The sequence below is a fragment of the Euprymna scolopes genome, chromosome 32, assembly GCF_053919585.1.
Source record: "Euprymna scolopes isolate OS-2025 chromosome 32, ASM5391958v1, whole genome shotgun sequence".
NCBI classification, from domain to species: Eukaryota; Metazoa; Mollusca; class Cephalopoda; order Sepiida; family Sepiolidae; genus Euprymna; species Euprymna scolopes.
This window is the reverse complement of record NC_136513.1, coordinates 41,874,136-41,900,625: the sequence shown is the minus strand read 5'-3', so window position 1 is coordinate 41,900,625 and position 26,490 is coordinate 41,874,136. Positions and strand designations below refer to the sequence as shown.

General features: G+C 33.2%; 1 long non-coding RNA gene across 2 annotated transcripts in view; it reads right to left on the bottom strand.

Moving 5' to 3' along the window:
* Positions 1-26,490, bottom strand: part of LOC145256305 (uncharacterized) — a 607,467-nt gene that overhangs the window by 117,062 nt on the left and 463,915 nt on the right. For both annotated transcript variants that reach the window (XR_013863968.1, XR_013863969.1), the window contains exon 3: positions 20,786-20,827. This is a non-coding gene — a long non-coding RNA (uncharacterized LOC145256305). The remainder of the gene's footprint in view (positions 1-20,785; positions 20,828-26,490) is intronic.

The window sequence follows — 26,490 nt, the reverse complement described above, 5'->3', positions numbered from 1 at the left end:
GTGAAACTGTTGATAATTTTGATTTTCTACGCGTTAATGAAACCGAGGTGTGCAGAATTATAATTGGTGAAATATTATATACTTGTATGCTAACACTGGGAACTGAAACAATTGTACGCAAGTTGTTACCAGTAAAACACCAACATTTAGTAAATAAGTGAATACTTAATAGTATGGTCCTTAAAGAAAAAAAATGGTTTTACCATAGCACTAAAAGAAAACTTTTACGTTACTTATTTCTATCGCAAGTAGTTAAGTTACATATATGTTTATATATATACTAGTAGTTCAGCCCGGCTTTGACATGACTTTATGTGCAAATGTATGGATATATAAACGGGTTGACTCGTGACCAGGTAACCTATATTAAAAATTTCAAGTGTTTGGACTCAAAATTTGCGGAGGAGTTTTGTAGAGTGTCCAAAGGCAAATTCTTTCAACTTTGTATCTCTTGGCAACCAAATTATTAATTAAAAGTTTTGCTGCATGCCTAATTACCCTTTATATAAAATTTCAAATAGTTAGACCAAAAATTGTCTGAATAGTTTGCTCAAGACAGCAAAGGTAAAATCTTTTGAACTTCAACCGATTAAACATCTTGACCTAAATACATTTTATGTAAAATTTCACGTTCACTTTTATAGATATATAGACTAGCATTTCGGCCCGGCTTTGCCCAGGTTTTTGGTGGTGCATGCTGAGCCCCCAAAGAAGGTCATTTTTTAAACTTTGCCCCCTATTATGACGCCTTAAGATTTATTGTTTTGGGCTCAAATCGGGTTATTAAGTTAGATCCATGTCCAAGGAACCGATATCTAAATGTTCAAGTATGTAGACCAAAAATTGTCAGAGGAGTTTGATAGAGTTCTCAAAGGTTATATCGTTGAATTTTACCACTTAACAGCCAACTGTCTGGCCGAAAACCGATCACAAAGATTTTCCCAAATCTCAGTGGCCTGTATATAAATTTCGAGTTTGTAGACTAACAATTCACAGAGTTTTTGCATAGGGAAATGTACACACACAGACACACAGATGCACAGACACGTTCACTTTATATATATATATTTATATATATTTATATATATATATATATATATATATATATATATATATATATATATATATATATATATATATACTAGCATTTCAGCACTGCTTTGCTCGGGGGTTGTGCACTGTTCATAAGGTTATGTGTATATGTATATATTAAAAAGTGTAAATATGTAAAGTAATGCCTTTCTGTATATTAGTCTTCCTTAACTATCATAGAGAAAAGACAGAATACATTTTCAATATATATATATATATATATATATATATATATATAGATTGAATGCAATATATAGTAATGATTTAAAAAGTGTAAAAAAAAGACTCATGCGCCACCACTGAGAATCGAAACCAAAACGTTCATCTCACGAATTATTTTGACTCCGCCGTTAATGACTGAGCTATGAAAACATATTTGGTGCAAGGCTAACATTAAAAACATGAACCGATAGCTACTGCGTTCGACCTTTACCTGGCAGATTTCATTTTTTTAATTTCCTCAATTTTGCACAGATTTTTTCCGGGCTTAAACCCAAATATAAAGTTTTGCGTGGGTTCTAATACCTCATATATGAAGTTTCATGTCTGAAGACCAACAATTCTAGGAGGAGTTTGGTAGGCAAAATTTGTTAAACAAAAATATATACGTATACATAAATTTATATGGAAACAATTTTGTGTTTACTATAAACTTTTTGACGCAAATATTATGCAAGTATAAGTCATGTAGGAAATCTGCATTAATATTATTACACGTAAAGGTTACTAAAGATGATAATCTCATTAGAAAATCGAAGCACTTAATTGGGAATTAATTAAAATGAATGTTTAAAAGAATATGCAAATAAGCTAGATCTTTTGCTAGTGATGCAATTCAACAACCCATATATAAGAAAATTGCATTCTCTTTTTAAATACATAGAAAGGAGAGTTTTTAATATGAATATCAAGACACTCAGAAGAAAAACGAATCATTAGGAGTTTATATATATATATATATGTGTGTGTGTGTGTATATATATAATATAAAGCTGAACGTTTGTGTGTGTGTGTGTCTGGTCACGAATAGGCTCCTGTATGGCTGACTTTTTTTAAAAACTGATTACATATACTGATAGAAGATGTATCGAGACACAGGAATGGGTATGTTTGATCTGGCAGAACGGTGGTTTTTATAAATTTTGGTGTCTGCGTTTGCGCCTGGTCTCCAAAGTATGGAAAAAATTTAAAAAAAAAACGTTTACAAGTGTTTTTTTATATAGATTTACATAAGTATACTTTCATAAGTATGTTTAAACTTAAATAGGGATGGTATAATGAAATTGTGAGGTCTGCGTACTCTGTACTCCATGGAAATATGGCACAAACTTTAACAAAGATTTTTCATATCTATTTGCGTAAGTATACTTTGATAATTATGTTTCAGTTTGAAGAAATATAGTATGATAAAATTATTGGGTGTTCGTTCGAGCCTGACCTCCATAGAATGTAAATATGTCACAAAGTTTAACAAGGTTTTTTAAAAGGGGTGGCGGTTCACAATAAAACCTTAACTTTAATCTTAATTCACGTAAGCTTTTATTTATGTTTTTAGTTGAATCATACTGTGTCACCTCATAAATTCACGTCCTTATTAAAGTGAAATCCCCAAAAAAGTCGGATGTTAAGAAAATTATCGACCAAAATTTTGAATAACTCTGTTTTTTTGCTTCTCCACTTGCACGTGGCACTCTTTCTAAAATAGATGAATAGATAAGTAATAAAAAATAAGAACGTTACTTGTTATTGTGTCAAAAGAAGGAAAAAATCATGCTCACGTGATTACGTGTCTTTTGAAAAAGATTTACATAACCTTTTTATTTGTATTTATATATCTGTTTAAGCTTTTTTTGTCAGTGTACTGGAAGGAATTCAGTTGATTACCACCATTTCTTCGTGTTCTTTACATTACAATAGTACAACCCTGAATCCTATGGCGCAATAATACACCGTACATACTGTAAAACTGAAACGAAGCTCTTCTGCTTGAAAAGGGCGCAATTTTCTTCTTATTCACATGTATATCGATTCTTTGCTTTAAAAAAGTAAAGTAATTACGTGTTTACTTTTTTGCTGTTTCGGATTACTTTACTAAAGTAAGTAAAGCTTCATTATTTTTCAAAACCGTTTTTATTTCTTTGTTTTTCGATATTTCATCGATATTATTTAATAAGAGTGTTTTGCAGAAAAGCCAACAAACGACTACCGAAAAAATTAATATACAAGAAATAAATGTTACCATAGTCAATAAACGTTCAGTTGATGTTTTTTTTCGTTTTGAAATAGATTTTAATGCTCTTTACTTGAAATAATTTCAGCGAACCGAAATTAAAACGAAATTTGAGGCGATAACTACTTAAATGAATGTTTATATAAACTACACATGCTATAATCGAATATTCCTTAAGCACAAAATAACGGAAAACATTAAAATGTGTTTTTATAAATATTCCATACGTTGACAGAACTCTCTGAAATTGTTAACACAGAATGCTCAGGTGCCCCGCCTTCAAATTGAAAACGGGGCTCCCCATTTCAAATACGCTGCGATTTTTATATATTTTAAACCGATTTGTGAATTAAAAAAAAAAGAAGTTTTTTACAAACTACTTAAAAATACAAACCAATAAACTTTACTAGCATAAACGTAATTTTATTGACTATGGTAACATTTATTTCTTGTATATTTATATTATTATATATATATATAACATCTCTTTGTAAAGAAACATCATTTTGTTGGTCACTATTGGCTACGAATGGAAACAGATATAAAAAATATATTTTCGCAAAAATTATCTTTACTTCCATCATATTTTGCTTAGGGTAAGATTTTCGAGTTTCAAAACCTATCTCTTTACAACCCTCCCCTTTTCATAACCTATCAAACTTTCATCAATCACAGTCCTTGTTCCGTAGGCTGTTTTTGAACCCAGTCAACGACGGGTACTTCTGCTAGTGTGTATATATATATATATATATATATATATAATTTGTTTGTGTGTGTGTATGTGTGTGTGTGTGTGTGAAAGAATAAAAACGGAAAATGATATACTTGAAGAACACTATTAGAAACATTTATGGAAATATCACTACTTTGTTATTTCGGAGTTTTAAATTTTCAAGCTTAGGAGTGAAATTATAGCTTGCCATTTAGAATTATTTTGCTTACTTTTTTTCGTCTGATATAAAAGACATTCTTTGAACGTGCATGGAATAAGGAAATTTAATATTTTCAACTTGTATTCTTTTTCGAATAATAAATGTTGCAAATTGTAATTTTCAAAATTTACTTTGGTTTTCTTATCACACACACACACACACACACACACATATATATATATATATATATATATATATATATACATGCATATATATACATGTATGTATGTATGCATCAGTGATGGGACGATTCAAATATTTTTTCCCGATTCTGATGCAATTGCCGATACAGTACTAATCTTCTGATTTCAATACAATTACTGAGTCCGATTCCGATTCGTTATACATACAGGGTGACCAAAAAAAACAGGTCCCAACTCTAATTAGGCCCCGTTTCTCAGTGTTTTGTCCGAATTAAATGAAACTTTGGTCATAACTAGTTTATTATATTCAAAACATCACATGAAAACACTAGGGTCTTTGGCCTTTTTTTTCTCCATTCTACAGCATATGTTCTAGATGGCCTCCATTTAGCTTTTTTGTTGGGGGGGCACCCTGTATACATAGTACTTAACTATAATGTTGCTTATCGCATGTAAATGGTGCATATAGTTTCTCAAACGTAAGACACTACTTGTAGGGGACGATGTCTAGATTGTTTGTTTTACTGGTGGTGTAAAACCAATAAATATTTCCTCTTTGTAATAACTACCAGATAATGTGGTGATACCTTTGTAAAAAAACCAAAAAAAAAAACCAAAAAACTACCAGCAGTGGAAGATTTTGATTTCAACAAAATCAAATAAAACTGACGATTAAGGGAATGGGTTCTGGAATGAGAATATAGGTACAAATGTTTTGGATTCTGATACCGATTCTGATACCCCTTAAAGTTCCGAATTTTCCGGTTCTAGGTTCCGATTTCGATTTATTGTCCCAACACACACACACACACACACACACACACACACACACACACACACACACACACACACATATATATATATAAAAGCGTGTGTGTATATATATATGTATGTGTGTATGTGTGTATATATATATGTATGTGGGTATATGTGCGTAATTCCGTATGTTTCTTAATTATAACCCCTAAAATTGGGTTTTGTGAATAATAAAATAAACATATTTTATCTATTCCGTTTTTAAATACCTACTACTAAATGTCCCGTTTTTTTATATATATCCTTGCCACGGCTGAGAAATGCAACACGAGGTTGGGAAAGTGGCATTCAAAAATCATACTCTTAACACAAATTCACACTAATCAATCCACAAATGCTTGGGTGGCCCTGCGGCATTCCCTAAAAGAAGCGTGTAATGTGACTAGCAAGTAAAACCATCCCTTCTGAAAAAGTTATAAGTTAGTAAAAAAAAACGTAGGGAACAAATTACTTCAGTGACCTAGACCCTTCATGTTGTATTCTGGTATGATATTGGTCAAACACACACACACACACACACACACACACACACACACACACACACATATATATATGTATATATATATGTGTGTATATGTATATATATGTGTGTGTGTATTGGGCCAATATTACACCCCCCACACACGCATATATATATATTTATGTGTGTGTATATATATGTGTGTGTGTGTGTGTTCTGCTTACACATATATTTCCTCATATTGATAATATTCATAAACAAATGTATAAGTGTCGGCTATTCTTCGCGTTGTCCAAAAATATCTTATGTCTGTAAACAGAAGCTGCGAATCCTGGTCAGTCAATCTGGCATCTGTCCATATGACTGGCTATGTTTGTTTACGGTTTGTTTCAGATGCTTGTCCTTGTATTAAGCAATCAATCATCGTTTGGATTCTGTATGAATGTTTCGAAAAATAGATACCCGAAGCCATCTGAACCAGGCCCAACGTTAAATTCGGCGATCTGAGGAAAATTGGTGTATCAACGCGATTATGACATATATATATATATATATATATATATATATATATATATATATATATATATATATATATATATATAAATTCTAAAACTTTCGTAAATAAGCATTGTTGCCTGAAGAGGTCTCTAGTTGCTAAACACTAGAAAACCGAAACATGCTCATGACTGTGTAGCAACAAATTACTGCTTACGTAAAGACAAATTGAAAATGTAACTAGCTCTACTTCTGTATTGGGCACTCTCATATTAATCTCGTTATATTTCATTGGTTACTTTACTTTTGAAAAATAGCAACCTCAAATTATATATATATATATATATATATATATATATATATATATATGCTTACAGACGTTTTGAAGAATGTAATACTTATCTTTTGTTATATTTTCATGATAGTTGGTAAAAAAGAGACCTATATTTCAAACCAATCAAATCTGCCCAAATTTGCTTACATTACATTGCTTCAGTTTTAATACTTCGGTTGTCTCCCCTCTGGCCTTGCCAGGCTACTAATATATTATTTTCTTTCATAGAAACTTTATAATTTGATTAAATATGTATATATATTTAAACTTTTCTGACTTGATTTCGGATGAAATCCAGCGTCAGTAGGCCACTACTCCTAACTAGTTTTAAATACGAAGAATGGAAAATAGTGGGAAAGAAATGCTGTTCTTCTGATTCATACATATGCTTTTATCTTAATTATTTTAATCGAGATTAAATAAATAAAACAGAAAAAATAAAAAATAAAATTCATACATTTGCATTTAGAAAGCAGTTGAGAATCAAGGCTTTATGAAGCTTGTTTTGAAATATGTGTGTATACAGACACATACACGCACACACACACACACCCACATATATATTTATATATATGTAGGTAAGTGTATGTATATGTATGTATATATATATATATATGTATGTATATGCATATATATGCCTATGTATATGTATGTATATACATGTAGATATGTGTGTATGTATATGTATGTATATATATGTATGTATAGATATGTATGTATATATATGTATGTATACACACACAGACACACACACATATATATATATGTTATATATGAATGTTATAGATGAATGAAGGATTAATGAAACTATATAAATACTAATATACATTGCAAATACCAATGTTCCACTTACTTTGAGATGCGGACTCCCCAGTCTTGCGGACACGTCGCGTTCATCTCTAATGATTTGTGTTAATATATTCATCTGTTAAAACTTTTAATTCCATCTACGAACGACTAGAACGTTGTTTATTGCGATTTAATTGGGCCACGTTTGCAATGAGTGGAATGAACTTTGTAAAAAATGAAGACACACCCAGTGAAAATTCAAAACAACTTATCAGCCAGAAGCTTTAATTTAAGAAGAAAACCCTTAATTTTACTGATCCGTTTCGGGCATATTACATAATCCACATATATGAATATCGCAACTCTCTTTTTCGATAACCTGTTCTTCTTCTTCTTTTTTTTCTTTTTCTTCTTCTTCTTCTTCTTCTTCTTCTTCTTATCATCCTAATATATTTCTCTTTTTTTCTAGAGAGAGGGAGAGACGGGAGCGAGAGTAAGAGAGCGAGAGAGCGAGAGAGAGAGAGAATTAGAACCCTTCCGATCCAAGTTATGAAAACAGGTCTATGACTATCACCCTCAAAATGCATCGCTGGATGACCACGAATCACAGGGACGTGCCTAGTATGAGAAAATCAACGTTTCCGGTCACGGTTATGGTCTTTGCTGCGGTTTCATGTGAGGACCATATAATGCCAATTCACATTTTCGAAGTCGATTTGAAAGTCAACACCAAAGCGTACCTGGATGTGCTGAAGAGTGTTATGATCATTTAGCGTAATCAATTGGTTGCTAGCAGACCCTGGGTGTAGCTACAGCACTCGTCGCCGATGCACAAGTCCAAAGAAACCCAGCATTGGCTTTAGAAGAAATGTTACGGTTTTGGTCCCTTTTATAACTGTTCCCCACCTCTCATGACCTGACCCAGCTAGACTAAATCGTTTTATCATACGTCGAGAACATAGCGAATTGGACCTCCTGCAACACCAAAGCTAGCCTGATCGTCGCCATCCGCCGAATATTCACCAAGTTCCCGTTTGTGGCATCCTCCCAGTTCCGGACCCGTATCGGGGCAGTAATTTAGGCTGAAGGCTGCTACATTGAATAGATGTTAGCTCTACTAACCATCCAGTAAGCTGAATTGAAGTTTTCAATAAAAGTTTTCAAATAAAGTTGTCATGTTGTTTAAGGCGACAACTTTATCTGTCCACCATTTAAATGATGATGATGATGATGATGATGATGATGATGATGATGATGATGATGATGATGATTAGACAAAGTGAAAGGAAACCAAGAAGGCGTTATTTCCTCAGCAGTGATCGATAAAAACAACCTCAGTTTTCGATAATATAGATTTATTGGGATGCACTTTTTTTTTTGACTCTTCATGTTAGAAGAAGAGATATCATTACGAAGAAATGATGAATGCGAGATATAGGACATAACAGGTTGAGAGTTGGTACTCCAGACGGACCTAAAGGTTTATCGACAGCAAAAAGGCCATTTATATACTTTTCGTTTTTGTGCAGATTGGTCGCATTGATTGGCTTTTCGGTCTATTAATACACGCCAGATATTCTCATGATAGACGGCACAGATGGATCACGGCGCGTTGAAAAATAGTTCGTTTCAATTGGCTACGTTTATCAAGCGATCGACACGACACACAGAACGGATTGGTAAGAGGATAAATCAAGAGTTAAAAAGAATGGGGGCGGAATGAACCAAAAGAATACGATCGACGTTTCTCTAACACATATGAATGGAAAGAGAACAAAGTAATAATATAATTTAATTTGTGTAAGTATGTGTCTCTTATCTACTATTGTATAAAAACTAGATGTACCCGGCGTTGCCCGGTATTAAACGTAACAGTCAATTCCTTTAAAAAATAATTTACAAAAAAGAAACCGGGATATGGTCATGCGAATATTATGTTTTTTTTTCTAAACAATTCGCTCCTTGTAAGTAAAAAAATAGTCGAACTGCGATCGAAACCAAAATCTAAACACAGCAAATCAAATGCAATGGCCATCAGACCAGTTTGGCACGATCTGTAAAAAGTTTTTTTTTTCTAAATCTACTTATTCCAAACATAAAGAAGCTGTTATAATATCCGATCACGCATGAGCATTTGTGAAACAGTTAGCAAAAAAAAAAAAAAAAAAAATCCGACGACCATCACGTACTAATTTTTCAATGTTTACTCCTTATCAGACCGTTTTCTCCGGAGAGAAAACCGATAAAAATGTTTTTCACATGCCTGAATATGCTATATACCAAATTTGAAGTCTGAAACTAAAAAACCGTTGAATATATAGGTTGAGAAGCGTTCTAGCACACATTCTCTTTGTCTCTGTGCGTATGTGTGAGTTCGTTCCCTATGGACTCCAAAACGACTGCGCTAATGTTTATTAAAGTTCTTATAAATGTATTTATTGTGTCTGGCAGTGTTCATAGGAAGGTTTACATCGGAATCACTTCGATAAGTATCGATAATGGGTGAGCGAAAAAAAGTCCGTGTGAAGAAGGAACAGCCAATTATGACCAAAGTTAACATCTTATACAGCCTAACATCACTAGTGTTTTTGAGAAGTTTTATTGCCATATAAGCAGAAATTCCCGGAATATAAAGTCAACAGAGGCTCTTGAAAATGACAGGCGTGCGTTCGAAATGAATGCTTTTGTGTAAAGCACAGTTGGACGATAATACTTAATTTTTATATTTTAAACTTAAATTCACGCCGTTATCACCGCACAACCAGTAAACACAGGCATATAAAATAAACCATAAAGAGAGAGAGAGAAGAGGGTGAGAGAGAGCAGAGAAAGAGGGTGAGAGAGAGAAAGAGGGTGAGAGAGAGAAGAGGTAGAGAGAGAGAGAGTGAGAGAGAGAAGAGGGTGAGAGAGAGAGAAGAGGGTGATAGAGAGAGAGAAGAGAAAGAGGTAGAGAGAGAGAGGGTGAGAGAGAGAAGAGGGTGAGAGAGAGAAGAGGCTGAGAGAGAGAAGAGTAGAGGTAGAGAGTGAGAGAAGAGGGTGAGAGAGAGAAGAGAAAGAGAGTGAGAGAGAGAAGAGAAAGACGGCGAGAGAGAGAGAGAAAGAGGGTGAGAGAGAGTGAGAGAAGAGGGTAAATGTGCATCTTTTTTTATAGTAGGTAATGCTTGGGAAAATGTGCACCATAAATTATTTGCTATGACATGAGCGCGTTCAAAATAAATATTTTACTTTACAGCATATGATAAATGACGTTTGCACTTTAATCTTTAATTCAAGTCGTTATAAACACAATACTTTTATAAATTCAACAGTAGGTTCTCTACACTGCAATGTGGACTACAATATGTTATAGAGTACGTCACTGAGGGAAGGCATGTGAATCTTCATCCCGGTGCACCGCGATGAGTCCCTGACTAGAGCAGTCAATCGATTGGTGTCATGGAAAAATAGGCGAACCCACTGATTTTGATGACAATAAAACTGGGTGAAACATTCACTCATTCGTTCAATCCTGGGCAACGCCAATATTTCCAACTAATATATATATATATATATATATATATATATATATATATATATATATATATATATATATATATATACCAGCTATATCTGGCCACACGTTGCTGTGGCTCAATTTGTTCAAATCTCAGTACCGTGTATATAAAATTTCGAGTCTGTAGACTAAAAATTGACAGAGTTATTGCGTAGGGAAATGTACACACACACACACAGAGACACACAAACACAGATACGTTTACTTATATATATATATATATATATATATATATATATATATATATATATATCATCGTTCATATTACTTAGTTGAATATGCGCAAGGAATGTTTATAGTCGACTTCGTCCATCTATTTCATCAGTCGTTTTCAATCAGGTTTTCATTACTGTTCGTTTTAAATCTCGATGTTTTAAATCTGATGTTCTTCAGTAAAAATTGTATTTACATTTCTTCAATTAGTGAAGCATCCCGTGTGTAAAAAACAATATGCATATGTGTGTGTGTATATATATATATATATATATATATATATATATATAGAGAGAGAGAGAGAGAGAGAGTGAGAGAGAGAGAGAAAGAGAGAGATAAATATATAGATATATGCATATATGTGTGTAAATCTATATATATTATCAAAGATGTATGTGTATATATGCCTGTAGACAGCATGTTCTTATAACACTGAGTGTTTAGTTTGATGAGAAAGTTCGAGACATTGAGAATTTGTTCATAAAACACCCTAAAAAACTTCATATTATTCAATAACATTTCGTTTATTTGAGAATAGAGTAAGTGTCTGTGTTGGTTGGTGCATTCTCAATATTCAAAATATTGAAGGCTAGTTCTTGTTTACAAATTGTAGACTTTTAACTCCATATAATTAAGCAAGTGTTTGCAAAATAGTTGAAATTATTAAAGTTTATAACATAGGAAATTAATTTGTTTTATGAATTAGCCTACGAATTGTTTTACTTGTAATTTATTTAATGAAGCAATTCCTTTCAAACAAAGTTTCCAATGTAATTCCATTTGAATTTATGTACTTCTTTGTACTATGTATTTTCAAATCACTTTTTCCAACATTGTTTATCTGCCAAGCATCGAAACTTTTATGTAAAGAAACTTTTTCTCTTAATAAATTCAGTTATTTACAATTTTTAAACTTTTTATTTTCATACATTAATAAACTATTCAAAGGAACTCCAAACATCGGAATAAGATATACAGATGATGTCCAGAAAATAAGAAATAGCAATGACTATACCACGAATAGGTCACACTCATGTAACTCACATCCACAAAAACGACAAGAGGTGTCTATTTGCATAACGTGTCAAGAGCTCTACACGATACATCATATACTGACAGGCTGTGTAAACTTTAAACAGGTCCGAATGAAGCATTACCAGGATAGTAGTCTAATGGAGATATTAAACAAAATCAACCCAGAAAAAATCTTGAATTCCTGAAAGGTTGGTTGGTTGTTTTTGTTTTACGGCATATCAACCCTTTTCAGGTTATTTAATACCGAATCCAGTGATTCTGAACAATAATTTTTTTTAATAGAGTATATTTGTTTTTTGTTTGTTTTTTAAGTCGGTGTCCTTTTAACCCATAGTGGGGAGCCTAACAAGTACTAACACTCGGGGTCAGAGTGGACCTAGTAGCAATGGCAATTAAAGGGTGGTTCCACACTCCCCAAATCCCGCAAGCTGGGGCCTCACCATCGGATATAGTTTAAGGTCATATCTAGGACCAAGAATTCCTGGAAGAGATTAAAATATTCAACAAAATATAACCAAAGATTCCACAAGAAAAACTAAAAACAATTAACAAAAATCTAACACATTATAATTAATGTTGCAGTATCAAATAACACAAAAGTGGGTGTTATGCCATAAAACAAAATAAAACAAAACAAGCAATATTTCCTCTGAAGAGCTTCAATTCGAAGGCTGTGGAATAAGGAATTCTTCTACATATATACTTTGTTTAAACAATGCTTATAAATAATTCCCTCCTCTATGATGAAACAGTGTGTTTATTGATATAACACAACTCCTATTCGCGCAATAAAAAAACTCCTTGTAAATTAACACATTGAACACTCTCTTGTGGTTGACAAATGTATTTTAAAGTATTAGCATATCGGTTCACCAACGGCGCTTATCCTCTAGTCAATTATGTAAAATCGTAGACTATCTATTGGATGGCTGTTAGTTTGATCCAGGCTTTGGACTAGTACTAATCTAGTCGCTCTGTAATGCTGTGATACATCGAAACTGTCCGCTTCTAACGGACTACATGAGTTCTTTTCTCAAGTAACTGTAGTGCGTGACTATTAGCGCAACTAAAAACTCTCTGTAACAAGGGAAGCTTTCTTTAATTGGCAATGTTTATATAAAGATTATTAAGTAACATTTACAACAATAATTGGCTGTTAAATAATTAATTTCTGCAGAAATACCGCAGTGTGCATCAGATAATTTTTCTTTCTTCCTGGCGAAAATAAACCCGGTTAATTTCTTTTTGAAAAGGAGGTTTCTTCAAATATTTCAATAATATCACACTCTTCATAAAATCTTCGTTTGATACTTTACGTTGAGAAACACATACATCGATTGATGGCTCAGTTCAATCTCAAGAGACCATGGATATCCCCTGTAACGGTAGCTTCATGTGTAATTGTGAGGCAAAGGTGGCGCAATCTACAACAGCCCCTCTCTTGAATCAACACTGCTTCAGTCCGGTGGCAAGTGGTGCTGGACGATTACAAACAAATGGAGAACATATGCAGCACCTGGAAATTTACTATGGTCACTCATTTTAGTACTGACTAGGTTCAACGTTGCTTATCTTCGGTGATCTAACGGGAAGCGGTGTGTCAACGTTGATGTGTATGCCGAATACAAATACATAAATATTTAATTTGAAATTATTGAATTCTGCATTGCTATCACTTCATCCTATGAACCTCTTCTCGTATCACAGGTTTTTCTAACAAAAGACAATGTCATCGCCTTCAAAATTCAATTTCTTACACACTATGATAAATGCGCCATAAAATTACAAGATCCCTTTTGTAACCTGGAAGTAGAATCCCAGCCTAAAGAGAGAAACGTGACTTCGAGTCTGAATTCGAATCTCCTTACGGAAATTATCACTTCCTATACTGATATTTGCGTAAGCATAAAACACTAGTCTCCATAGGAAATAATATAATTCTTAATATGATTTAAAAAAAAGTATCGCTATAGACATACATTTTACGAAAAATAAAGTTTTAACTCTGTTTTTTATTAACTTGGGAGTAACCACTTATCAAGGCCTGAAGGCCATCTGAGGATAATAGTTAATGAATTTAAAGTAGCTGTGTAGTAATCGTTAATGGTGTAAATTAGGTAGACTTTGATTATTTATGTACATGTACATGTAAAAAGAAAACCAGACCAAACCGAAATGGAAACATTCCGTCTTTTGTATGGTGACAATTTAGTTTCAACATATATATATATATATATATATATATATATATATATATATATATAAATGAATGTGAGATGATATACTTATATATATATATATATGCAGTACACACAACGTCGCAGCTCACACGAACGATGAAAGTAAAAAATCCGGATGTCAACGATACAAGTTTCTCGTTATTAATTATTTGACTGTGGAAAATTATTATATTATCTCATATTCTGAAAATTTGAATATTAATTTGCTCGTTAGTAAGCGTCCATCCGAGTAAAAAAAAAACGTACTTGTGAAACATCGACTTGGGTTCAAAGTATTTGGATGACTTGCTAGAAAAAAAAGCTATAAAACTATTTGGCCTTCTCACCATAGACCTGGTATAGCCCAAAATTAATTAAAAAAAACTTTAAAAGACGGAAAATAAAAGACGGAAGATCAAACATATCCATTCCTGTGTCTCGATACATATTCTATCATTATACGTAACCAGTTTTTTAAAATAGTCAACCATATAGGAGCCTATTCGTGACCAGGCACACACACACACACATACACACACAGACATTCAGCTTTATATTATACGAGCGGAGGTACCCGGCGTTGCCCGGGTGTTTGGAGGTGTGTGTGAAACCGGGGGGGGGGGTTTAGGATCGAACCCGAAGCCCTGAGGCGAAGTTTGAAAATAAAATGTGAAAAAAACATGAACCGTTCGGCCAGCCAGAATGAGTAACTGAAAGATGTTTGAATATATTTAAGTAAGAACCAAATTGACAGGTGCCCGCACGGAAGTCGTACAGCGTTACGACGTCGACGACGTAAGCAATACCTATTCAGCAAATGAGGTCAATGGCCAGGTTTGTTTGTTATAAGCGAAGTAAAAAAGAAAACATAAAACTTAAGCGGGGGTGGTAATCAAAACATCGAAAAAAAACACAAAAACACTAACGTAAGGCAAACGAACGATGTCAAATGTAAAAATCGAAAAAACAAAAAAGAAAACAAAAAAAACGAACGCTAAAACAAACGAAAAAACACGTGAAAAATGGCTTAAATAAGCCTGTTTCGATATTAAAATTTTAAAAATCGGTGGGTACCCGGGTTTTTTGGGGTGTCACCAAGAATAAGCGAAGTAAAAAAAAAAAAAAAAAAAAAAACCCAGAAAAACGAACGTTACGTGAAAAATGGCTTAAATCACATTGGTTCAATATTTAAATTTAAAAAAAATCGGAAAAAACCTCACGACGTTTTGATAACGAAACAACGCGCTAACCAACTGAGCTAACGCGACGTACATCATGACGTCATCTGCCGCATGCATAGATCCGGTCGTCGTCACGAGATGACCGTTTTTGTATCCCCCTGTCGAAAATAGTCGATTTCGGGGTGGAAAAAAATTAACGTTTTTGGCCAATGTTTCGATATTTTTCGGGCGAAGGATTGAGCTTCAATATGATACCAAGTTAGTGAATTTTCGTCGTGGCTGTCGAAAGTTTTTAGCGGACACACATACAAACATACATACATACATACACACGTTTTCGCTTTTATATATATAAATACATATATATGTATAGTTTCAAATGAATTAAGCATAAGATATATAGAAGCATATATCAATTATTAGAAAAATCGATAAATGAAATGTGAAACAAATGTGAAAAAAACCAAAAAACAAATTAAAGTCAAAAGAAAACATAAATATTTACTTGGACTATTTTATGGAATTTTAGTAAATAGGGTGAAATATGCACCCTCTTGTCTCTAGGGTTTCATTTTCACTTGCATAACCAGATTATTCAATTTCATTATTAACAGATGGTGTTCTCGTATTTCGAATACGCCATGAGATCACATTGCAAGACACACGGAAAAAAAAACAAAATTCACACTACTGCAGTGAAAATGATTATACACTTTATGCAACTGATGTTATGGGATTTCGTAACGTATACATTATATCCTTTGCGTTATTGTTTTTTTTAATATATTTTTTTTATTCGTTTATTCCTTATGCATAATGATTAAGTTAACCCACAAATTCTCGTTATATTTGCAACGTTGAAACTGGTCAGTAATATCTGGCACTGTATGTCGGAAACCCTCGACACTTTCCTGCAGGAATTGCAAAAACTCCAACGTCCTAATCTCCCTGACAGGTATATATATATATATATATATATATATATATATATATATATATATATATATATATATATATATATATATATACATAAAACTAAAATGATCATGTAACGAGTGATGTAACACACCTTCCGGTTGCGCATGCGCGCATAAATATTAACCCATAACAACGTAAACAAATAAACACAAATCGCTTCTTTTGCAGATTTTGACCAGCACACTGAAATATTAACTTGATTATTTCGAAATTATTATTTAACATGGGAAGAGTTTGCCAACCTTTCTTTATTACAACTACACTGTCGCTATTTTCTTAAAACTAAACAACTTTAACCCGTTGACAAAAATAAGAACAATTGTAGTAAAGCAAAAAATACTACTACTACTCCAACTTTCGAGCCGTCCCTTTTCGTTTCTGCCTTCCTTCTTTTTTTATTTTTTGTTTACAATTCTAGATACAAAATAGTTGTGTGAGAACGGTGAATTTGTTGACACATTTACTAATCTGTTTCAATATTAGTTTTATTTTATTTTATTTATTTAGGTTTTATTTTTTTTTGCGTCAGGTTTTATTAATTATTTTTTAGATTTATGTTTCTATAACTTGGTTGGAGGATTCCAACATGAGTTTTAATTCTTATATTTCTCATCGGTGGGTTCATGTGCGTTTTTGCGGCGTTCGATTCGTAGGAAAATTATATTTAATTTTCGGTTTTTGAGCGATTTTTCGGAAAAATATGTAACTTTACACGAATATGGTGCTTTTTTTCCATGTTCGAGTGATCCGTCAGTGATTTTTCATGTTAATATACTTTCATAGAAATGTTTCTGTTATGTAAAAAAAACTATTTTCTTTACGTCACAAGTGTCACGCTCATACATAAATTCCATAGCTAATATAACATACTGACCCAACGGTTCACGGGTAGTCTAGTATATATATATATATATATATATATATATATATATATATATATATATATATATCCTGGCTTTAGGTAGTTGCCTATCTAGCCGCATGAGATGTGAAACAGCGAAACGCTACTGTATGTGGATGGCTATATATATATATATATATATATATATATATATATATATATACACACAGATACACACGCACGCATATATATATATATGAATATAAATATATATATATATATATACAGATACACACATATATGGATATAAATATATATATATATGTCTATATATATATATATATATATGTATATGGCAAATATATGACAAAAGTCTATATTCAAAATTTCGAGATGTCAATCATTTTACCATTTATTCATTTAGATAGTCTGACATGCACAATTCCTGAAAGCACATGTTTCGCTACGCAAAACAATTCATTTTAATTATTATATCAATCAATATGTTTATTACCCATTGACTTATCAGAATAAAAAAAATATTTATGCATTTTAAAATAAATAAATTTATATGAGCATAATTATAAAATCCGAAAATTAGGAAGAGAAACATCAATTACCCTGTTTTTCCTTTATTACGCAATCAGATGTATACATATACAAACACACGTGCGCACACACACCTTCTCACACACACGCATATATATATATATATATATATATATATATATATATATATATATATATATATATATATATACGAGGGGCGGGCAATAAGTAATACCCCTGACCCACTTTCCATAGCAATAGAGCAACGAAACTTGGCACAGTTATTAGTCTTTCTCTACATAGAAACCACCCAGATTTATGCATTCCTCCCATCGTTTGATGCAGCTCTGGAGACCGTTTTTGTAGAATACTAAAGGTTGGCCCTCCAACCAAAACATGACTTCAGAAAGCAAGGCTTCATCAGCTGGGAAACGCTTTCCTTTCAAAAACAACTTCATGGATGGGATGAGGTGAAAGTCAGAGGGTACAAGGTCAGGAGAGTAGGGAGGATTGGGAAGGATTTCATAACCACACGCCTGTGCTTCTAATCTGGAGACATGCGAGTTGTGGACCGTGTGTTGTCCTGCAGGGGGAGGGTACCTTTGCTGATCTTTCCTCGCCTCTTGATTTTGATAGCTTCCCTTAATTTCCTCCAAAGTGAAGCATAATAGGCTCCTGTAATTGTACTACCCTTTGCCAGAAAGTCTGTCATCACTACTCCGTCCCGGTCCCAGAAGACTGTGAGCATGACCTTACCAGCGGAGATTTGCACCCTTGCCTTCTTTGGAGGTGGTGAGTCCAAGTGCTTCCACTGCATTGCTTGGGTTTTGATCTCCGGATCATAGTGATGGACCCAGGTTTCATCCTGTGTAATCAGTCTTTTGAAAAAAATTGACTCATCTTCTTGGCACATCTCCAAATTCATCTTCGAGCACGCGACACCTTATGCATATGTCATGAATTATAGTTTCTACAGACCTTGTACTAATCTTGACATCTTGGGCTATTTGGCGAGTAGTAATGCGCCAATTTTCCAAGATGGCAGCCTCAAATTGACGGACAGATGCCTCATCAATGGCAGAATGGAACCAACAAGGTCTGGGAGCTGTTTCCACATACTTCCGGCCATGTTTGAATTTACGATTCCAGCGCTTTACAAGGTCATATGATGGGGCATTATCACCATGTTTCTTTCATTTCGTCAAAAGTCTCCTGTGGTGTCGTCCTTTCAAATAAAAACACCGGATCATTGCTTGACATTCAACAGGCTCCATTTCACACCTGCCTCAGTTCAAACACCTGTAAAACAGAAATCACGATTAGTTCAGAGCTGTAATTTGCCACATAACCCGTAGGGATATAAATCATTGCAGATGCAAAATTTCAGCTATCTCAGACAACTGGAAGTGGTCAGGGGCATTACTTATTGCACACCTTTCGTATGTGTGTGTGTGTATAAAAGCGACATTTTCTGTGTGTCTGTCTGTGTATGTACATTTCCCTATAAAATTACTCTGTCAATTTTCAGTCTACATTTTGGCATAGAGGTATTGAAGTTTTGAAAAATATTTTTAATTGGTTTTCGGCCAAAAAATTGGCTGAAAACTCCACCGAACTCCCCTCCTACTTTTGAGTCATAATACTTGACATATTAGATGTAGGTTGCTTTGACATGGATAAAACTTTTTCATTTGATTTGAGTCCCCCCTCTCAAAAAAAAAAACTTAAGGGGTCAAAATTTGGTCAAATTTTAAAAGATTTACTTCTCAGCAATTTTTGGTCTAAACATTTGAAATTTTACATAAAGTAAATTCAGACATAGGGCAAGTTTTTTAATCGGTTTTTGATAAAAAATCTTGCTACCTAGGGGCCAATGTTCCAAAGATTCGATCTGTATGGTCTCTAGCAAACTATGCAGCAAATTTTGATTCTAAACATTTAAAAATTAACATAAAGGGTATTCAGACATGCAGCAATCTTTTTAATCAGTTTGGGCGATAATTGGGCTGCCAAGAGGTCAAAGTTGGAAGAGTTGACTTTTCCAGACTATACTAAACTCCTCCGCCAATTTTGGATCTAAATACTTGAAATGTTAGATATATACATATGCACATGAAGTTATGAACAGTATATAGTTTCTGAGAAAATCGGGCCTGAACTGTTAATATATATATATATATATACATATATATATATATATACGTATATATATATATATATATATATATATATAACTACTTCAGTTACTCACATAAATTAATATACGAAAGTATAAATTTATGCGTAAACTGTAAGTATTTACTTCAAAAGTGCTCAATACGTAGGTAGAGCTAGTTAGTAAGTTATAAAATATATATAATAAATATATTATATATATATATATATATATATATATATATATATATATATTTGTGTGTGTGTGTGTGATCGCGCTATGGAAACTGTTAATTCATTATTCACATATGGTTATATTAATGTGTCACTTCATGGCGATTTCGGGTATTAAACTAGATAAACATGAAGTAAGAAGTCGAAAAAATTATCTCATTAATAATTAAATTACATCTAACCAACAGCAAAACACGCCCTTGATTTGGGAAGACTAATGTATATTTCTTATTATCAATTAAGTTTATTACAATTGTCGCCATCGATGTAAACCTTACCGTAAAAAGTGCGCTGCTATTCGAATCGAAATCACTAACGTAAAAGTAAATGCAAAGGTTGAACATTCTTTAAACGAGCTAATACACTAGAAATGTTTCAAATATAGCCATAATATGTTTTACTTAAAAATCATTAACTAATCCGCAATGTAACATCGTGTTTCGATTAAAATTGCGTATTCAGATAATTAAAACAATTCCTTCAAATAAGTATAAGCACATCTAATAACATAAAATGAGAATAAATATAAGAACTTACCTTATTTCTCTTAGATAGTTTGTGTTCGTTTTAATGGAGTACCTGCAAGATGAAAACACATCGATATAGACAAATATTCCGATTATTAAAATCATTGATTTTCTAGTTCGACCAGGACTTCTGAAAAGAAGTAATAATACTTGATTGGTTGGAATAGTGGGTGCGTAATTGGTTGTGTTTACCGGCCTATCAACATCTAAGGGTTATTTAAAATAAGAAACATTGATATCTAACTTATATTTAGATATAATATATACAGAGTATCAAAATTTTGGGGCTTTTATATTTCTTATCGTTTTCAAAGTTTTTTTGTTTTTTTTTTAAATTCCAATTGCTTCCAATTTTCTTTTGCCTCAATAACTCGTTTGCGTGCAATAAGTGAGTTTTTTTCCGATATTTATTAGTTTAAATGATTTTAAAGTTACTTCATATGTTCTATTCTTCGTTGTGGTTTTATATCATGCAAAAATTCCTAGATGTTACGTTCTAGTATTTTTATCAATATCTAGAAAAGATTCGGTTTGTCCATCACACATCTAGATAATTCCTCTTGCCAAAACAATTAAAAGTGAGCGTGTGTTTATTTAAATGGACCTTTGTTGGGTTCATTTCCGAGCACCGATCTCATAGGCCGATTAGTAGAACTACCAACTATCTACGCGATGGTTGTAGGGTCAATACTTGGCTATGGAATAGTTCCAGTTTAGCCGCACTGCTAGGTTGTGATACAACGAAACAGTACTTATATGACTGACTACACACACACACACATATACACACACACATATATATATATATACATGTATATATATGTGTGTGCGTGCGTGTATTTATATTTCTGTGGAAATATATTTTATTTCCTTATAACATATACCTATCCTTATATATATATATATATATATATATATATATATATGGGTAATTTTTTTTTGTTTGTTTATATCCATTAGAAGCGCTGAATGGAATTTGAAGAATAAAATATGTATAAACACGTTTGAAGCCAAAAACTGCAACGCGAATTATTTTATAAAATAAACGAGTGTTTATTTTTTAAGAAATACATTGAAGCCAGTATACGTATTTTATTCTTAAATTTCAGTCAGCGCTTCATCGAACTATCTCCCACTGTACATCATGTCGAAGAAAAAGAGAAAAAAATATTGACAAAGGAGTCTCACTCCGAAATATATTTCTTAAAATATAAACACTCGTTTATTTTATTAAAAATATTCGCGTTGTAGTTTTTGGCTTCAAACGTATTTATACGTATTTCATTCTTCAAATTTCACTCAGCGCTTCTAACGGATATGAACAAAAAAATCTAACCAGCTTTTCAAAATGCGCGATCACGCGTCATCTATCTGGCTTCATAAAACCCTGCAGTTAACAACATCACGTGGACTCTTCATCGAACTATCTTCCACTCTACATCATGTCGAAGAAAAAGAGAAAAAAAGATTGAGAAAGGAGTTTTACTCCGAAATATATTTCTGAAAAAAATAAACACTCGTTCATTTAAAAAGAAAATTCGCTTTGCAGTTTTTGCCTTCAAACGTATTTATACGTATTATATATATATATATATATATATATATATATATATATATATATCACCAAATAATGCTCCATTTTAAAAACTTTGATAAAGATGAACGTGCTGACAATGGTCTCATTGTAAACTACACCCGCTTCATATGATATAAAGTTTTAGTGCTTGATTAAACCTGACAACTTCACATACTTTCATCAACATTTTTCTGTAGAATATGCGATCCAGTCGTTTGCATAGAACATATTAATACACTCTTTTAGTGTTTAAATTGCTATCTACATATTTAAACAGATTGCTCAATCCATTTAATCAAATGATCTGTATCTCCCCATAGACAAAGATCTTTATTCACTCTGCTCTTTCATGTTAAAAGACATTATCTGATCTTTGGATCGTTTTTTAACCTGACATCTTTGATCCATGATACCCGCAGAGAGTTTTGGTCTGTTACTGTCGGATGAATTTTGTATACCCATTTAATGTTTTAAGATGGTTATCTATCGGCTGAATAATTTGATCTACGTTTTAGGCTGAAGGCTTTTATGATACTACTTGCAATGCACAGTTTTGATCTCATCTTTTACGAATAAAAATATATATCTTTTAAGAAGAAGGTTTTGATCCATACTTTCACGCAGAACTTATTATTGATCTTTTCTTATACCGGGTTTTGAATAAGTCCTTTTACATTTTTATTTTTATAAATTCATGTATTATTATTGATTATAACTAACATTTGAGTACGTCTAATTAATACTTATATATTGCAGATACAATATTGACTCCTGAGAAAATCCTAAATTATGAGTACAACCCAATGGAAGGAAAAAGAAATGAAATCTCCGTTTTGCTGCGCGCGGGTCGCAAACAAACTGACATTGCAAAGCTACTAAACGTCAGTAGAATGGCTGTCTATCGTGTTGCCCAACCTCTGAATAACTCGGAGACCCTCAAGGATCGACCTGGATCAGGAAGGCCTCAAAAAATTAGGCGTGGAACCATAAAAAAGGCTTTTTAAAATGACCCTGAGCTGAAAATGACAAGACTGGCACAAAAGATGTAGATTTCTGTATCCACAGTGTCCAGGGTGGTCAAGACGTTCCAAGAAACCCCTCTTGAGTGCTGCAATGATTCATAAACGTCTGGAGATGAGCACCCGCCTGTTGAATGACTTAAAGAGCCACGGGAATCTTATCCTCATTTTCTCCGATAAGAAAACATTCACTGTCGATCCAGTCTTCAACAGGCAGAACGACCGGGTCGTAAGCTTTGGGAATGATGTCTCTAACCACAAGAGAGTGTCAACCACCAAGCATCCAGCATCTGTCATGATGCTTGGGGTCGTAGCATCCAATGGGGAGAAGATGCCCCCGGTGTGGTTTGAACAGGGATACAGGCTAACCTCCGCTGTTTACAAAGACATTTTGGAAATTAAAGTTCTTCCATGGGTTAAAAAGATTGCCAAGAAAGCAGATTACGTGTTCCAGCAGGACGGCGCACCCGCACACACCGCCAAAATTGCGCAGAACTGATTAGAGACTAACATGAGCTTCTGGCCCAAAGACTTTTGGCCTCCACAGTCGCCAGATTTGAACCCCCTTGATTTCAGTGTGTGGGCGCATATAGAGGCAAGGGCCTGTAAGACCCGCCACAGTAACACAAATGAGCTGAAAGCCTATGTGAACCGAGCATGGGCGTCAATGAAGAAGGACTACGTCAGGAAGGCCTGTAAGAGTTTCCGACCTCGGTTGGAACGTGTCATTGCCGCCAAAGGTGGCCACATTGAATGATATGATGCCTTTTATGCTAATAAATTATTGTGTAACGAAATTTGTTTAATTCTACCCAAAATGACGTACCAGGCTTAATTTGAATAGGAAAATCTACAATGCAACAGGACTTATTCAAAACCCGGTAGAGAGAACATTTTGATCTAATGGTATCAGTTTATTACGGATATCTATGTCTATGCTTACACTATAGAATCTAAATTTATAGGAAAACATTGATCTAATTGTTATGAATGCACATTTAATTTTTTTTATTTTCGGTTCGTTTATGAAATAAGATGACCCCCCAATATGCTTTGTAGAATTCGTTAATCTGATATTATTCTAGAGGAAACATATTATTTCATGTTTGCATATTAACGCTCCCGGGGTATTGCCGAATTATCTGAGCAAAACGATTATTATTATTATTATTATTATTATTATTATTATTATTATTATTATTATTATTATTATTAAAGTAGTCTCAACCTTTTGGGTGTTTTTGTTGGATTTTCTTTCTTAAACATCAGGTCAATGCCTTTGACTTTAGACATTCAAGCTGTATAACCACAATCGCCGCTCCCAACAGGCAAGCCTTTTGTAAAATTGTAGAAGAAATTGTTTTATCAATCTGATTAAGCTATTTATGGTGGTGTTTTTTGTCATGTTCCCAAGCCTTTCAATTACAATGGGGTTCACCTTGGCTGTAATTCAGTTCGAGGTATTGATATATTATAATTTTTTCATAACATTCTTAACTTTATGATGTTTTTTTTTAATTTTGTTTAAATTTTTATTTTTATATTTTTATTTTGTTTACTATTTTTTAAACATTCAAGCTATACCTTAACACTTTCAACGTTCTAAATAGGCAATCCTTTTGTAAGATTGTCAATCTGATTAAGCCATTTGTGGTGGCTTTTGTTATGGTCCCAAACTTTCTTATCACAACGGGAATCGCCTTGACTTGTTTACATTTCCAGAGTCTAATTAATTCCCATTTTAGATGTTAATATTTATTTGTTTTTTTCATGTTCTTTCTCTTGCACTCTGGTATCGAAAGGCCAGGCTACGTCAATGATTGAGCAAGTTCTCTTGTTTTTTTTTAGAAAAATTATATCAGGTCTTGAGTGTTCAAGGACCTTATAAGTCTGTATTATTGTTATTATTATTATCATTATAATTATTATTATTATTATTATTATTATTATTGATGTTCTTCTTGTTCTTCTTCTAATTATTTTATTATTATTATTATTATTATTATTATTATTATTATTATTATTATTATTGGTGTTCTTCTTCTTCTTATTATTATTATTTTATTATTGTTTATTATAATTTGTGTAGATCGAATGCTATTTGCGTTTAAGAGAAAAGGGCAATTCAAGGATAAATATGGTTAAATGACGTTTTAGGAATTTAACTTAACTAGATTCAATGAAAAATAACAAGTACGAAATGTAGATAAATAAAAACAAATATGTTTGCAGTCAAAGGAATGTGTGTTAATAATAATACATAGATGCATGATACAGATGGCGGTTGCTAGGGTTCTTTGTGGAAATTCATATGACGTAATCAAAATAGAAATAGTTTTAATATACATGGACGTTAGTGAAAAGAACTTAACAGGTAATGGGAGAGGGCAGCCGAGGAAGTTTGTCGAAGTCAGAGAGAAGACACGGTGGAAGCCGGTGAAGTCAAGATCAAAATGTAAAGTCAAAACGTTGTAATCTCTGACATTTGATATGGTTTTTGAATAAATGTTATATGAAATACAACTTTGTGTCCGGTCATCTTCCGCAGAAGCATGGCTGTGAAATGTCCCCAGTTGTTACTGCCATGTTTAATGTTTCGCGGACTATCAAATGTTTACAAGCTCGGCTTATTATATAGATTTTTTTATATACTCTATTCTTCTTCATCATCAAAACTTAGTTGTCTAATCCTCCATCGATGGAACATTGTCTCCTTTCGTCGTTTGAAACGTCATCATGTACAAGTATTTTTTTATCCCCTCAAAACAACATGTCGATATGTCCACGTCATTGTTTCAGTTCAGCTCAAACAACCATTTATCGATAATTTAATTCCCCGCTATCAAACACTATGCTAATTGGTCAACGCCACACATACCAGTTAATGATCCATCTTCGAAAATTAGTTCGGCGGACTCTGAACTCTTGTGTATGTGGTAGTCTTTGGTCTATTCGTATGTAGCATCTCCTGTTGATCTCTAGGTTCACTCTTCCCGGGCATTCCTTCTTGCTTGGGATTTTTTTTAGCTTACACGTAACTTCCTAAGGCGATCCTACCGAGGATTGTCCAGGAAGCTGATTAGATAGTTTTAATGGTCCAGTTTTATTAGTTTATTTTCC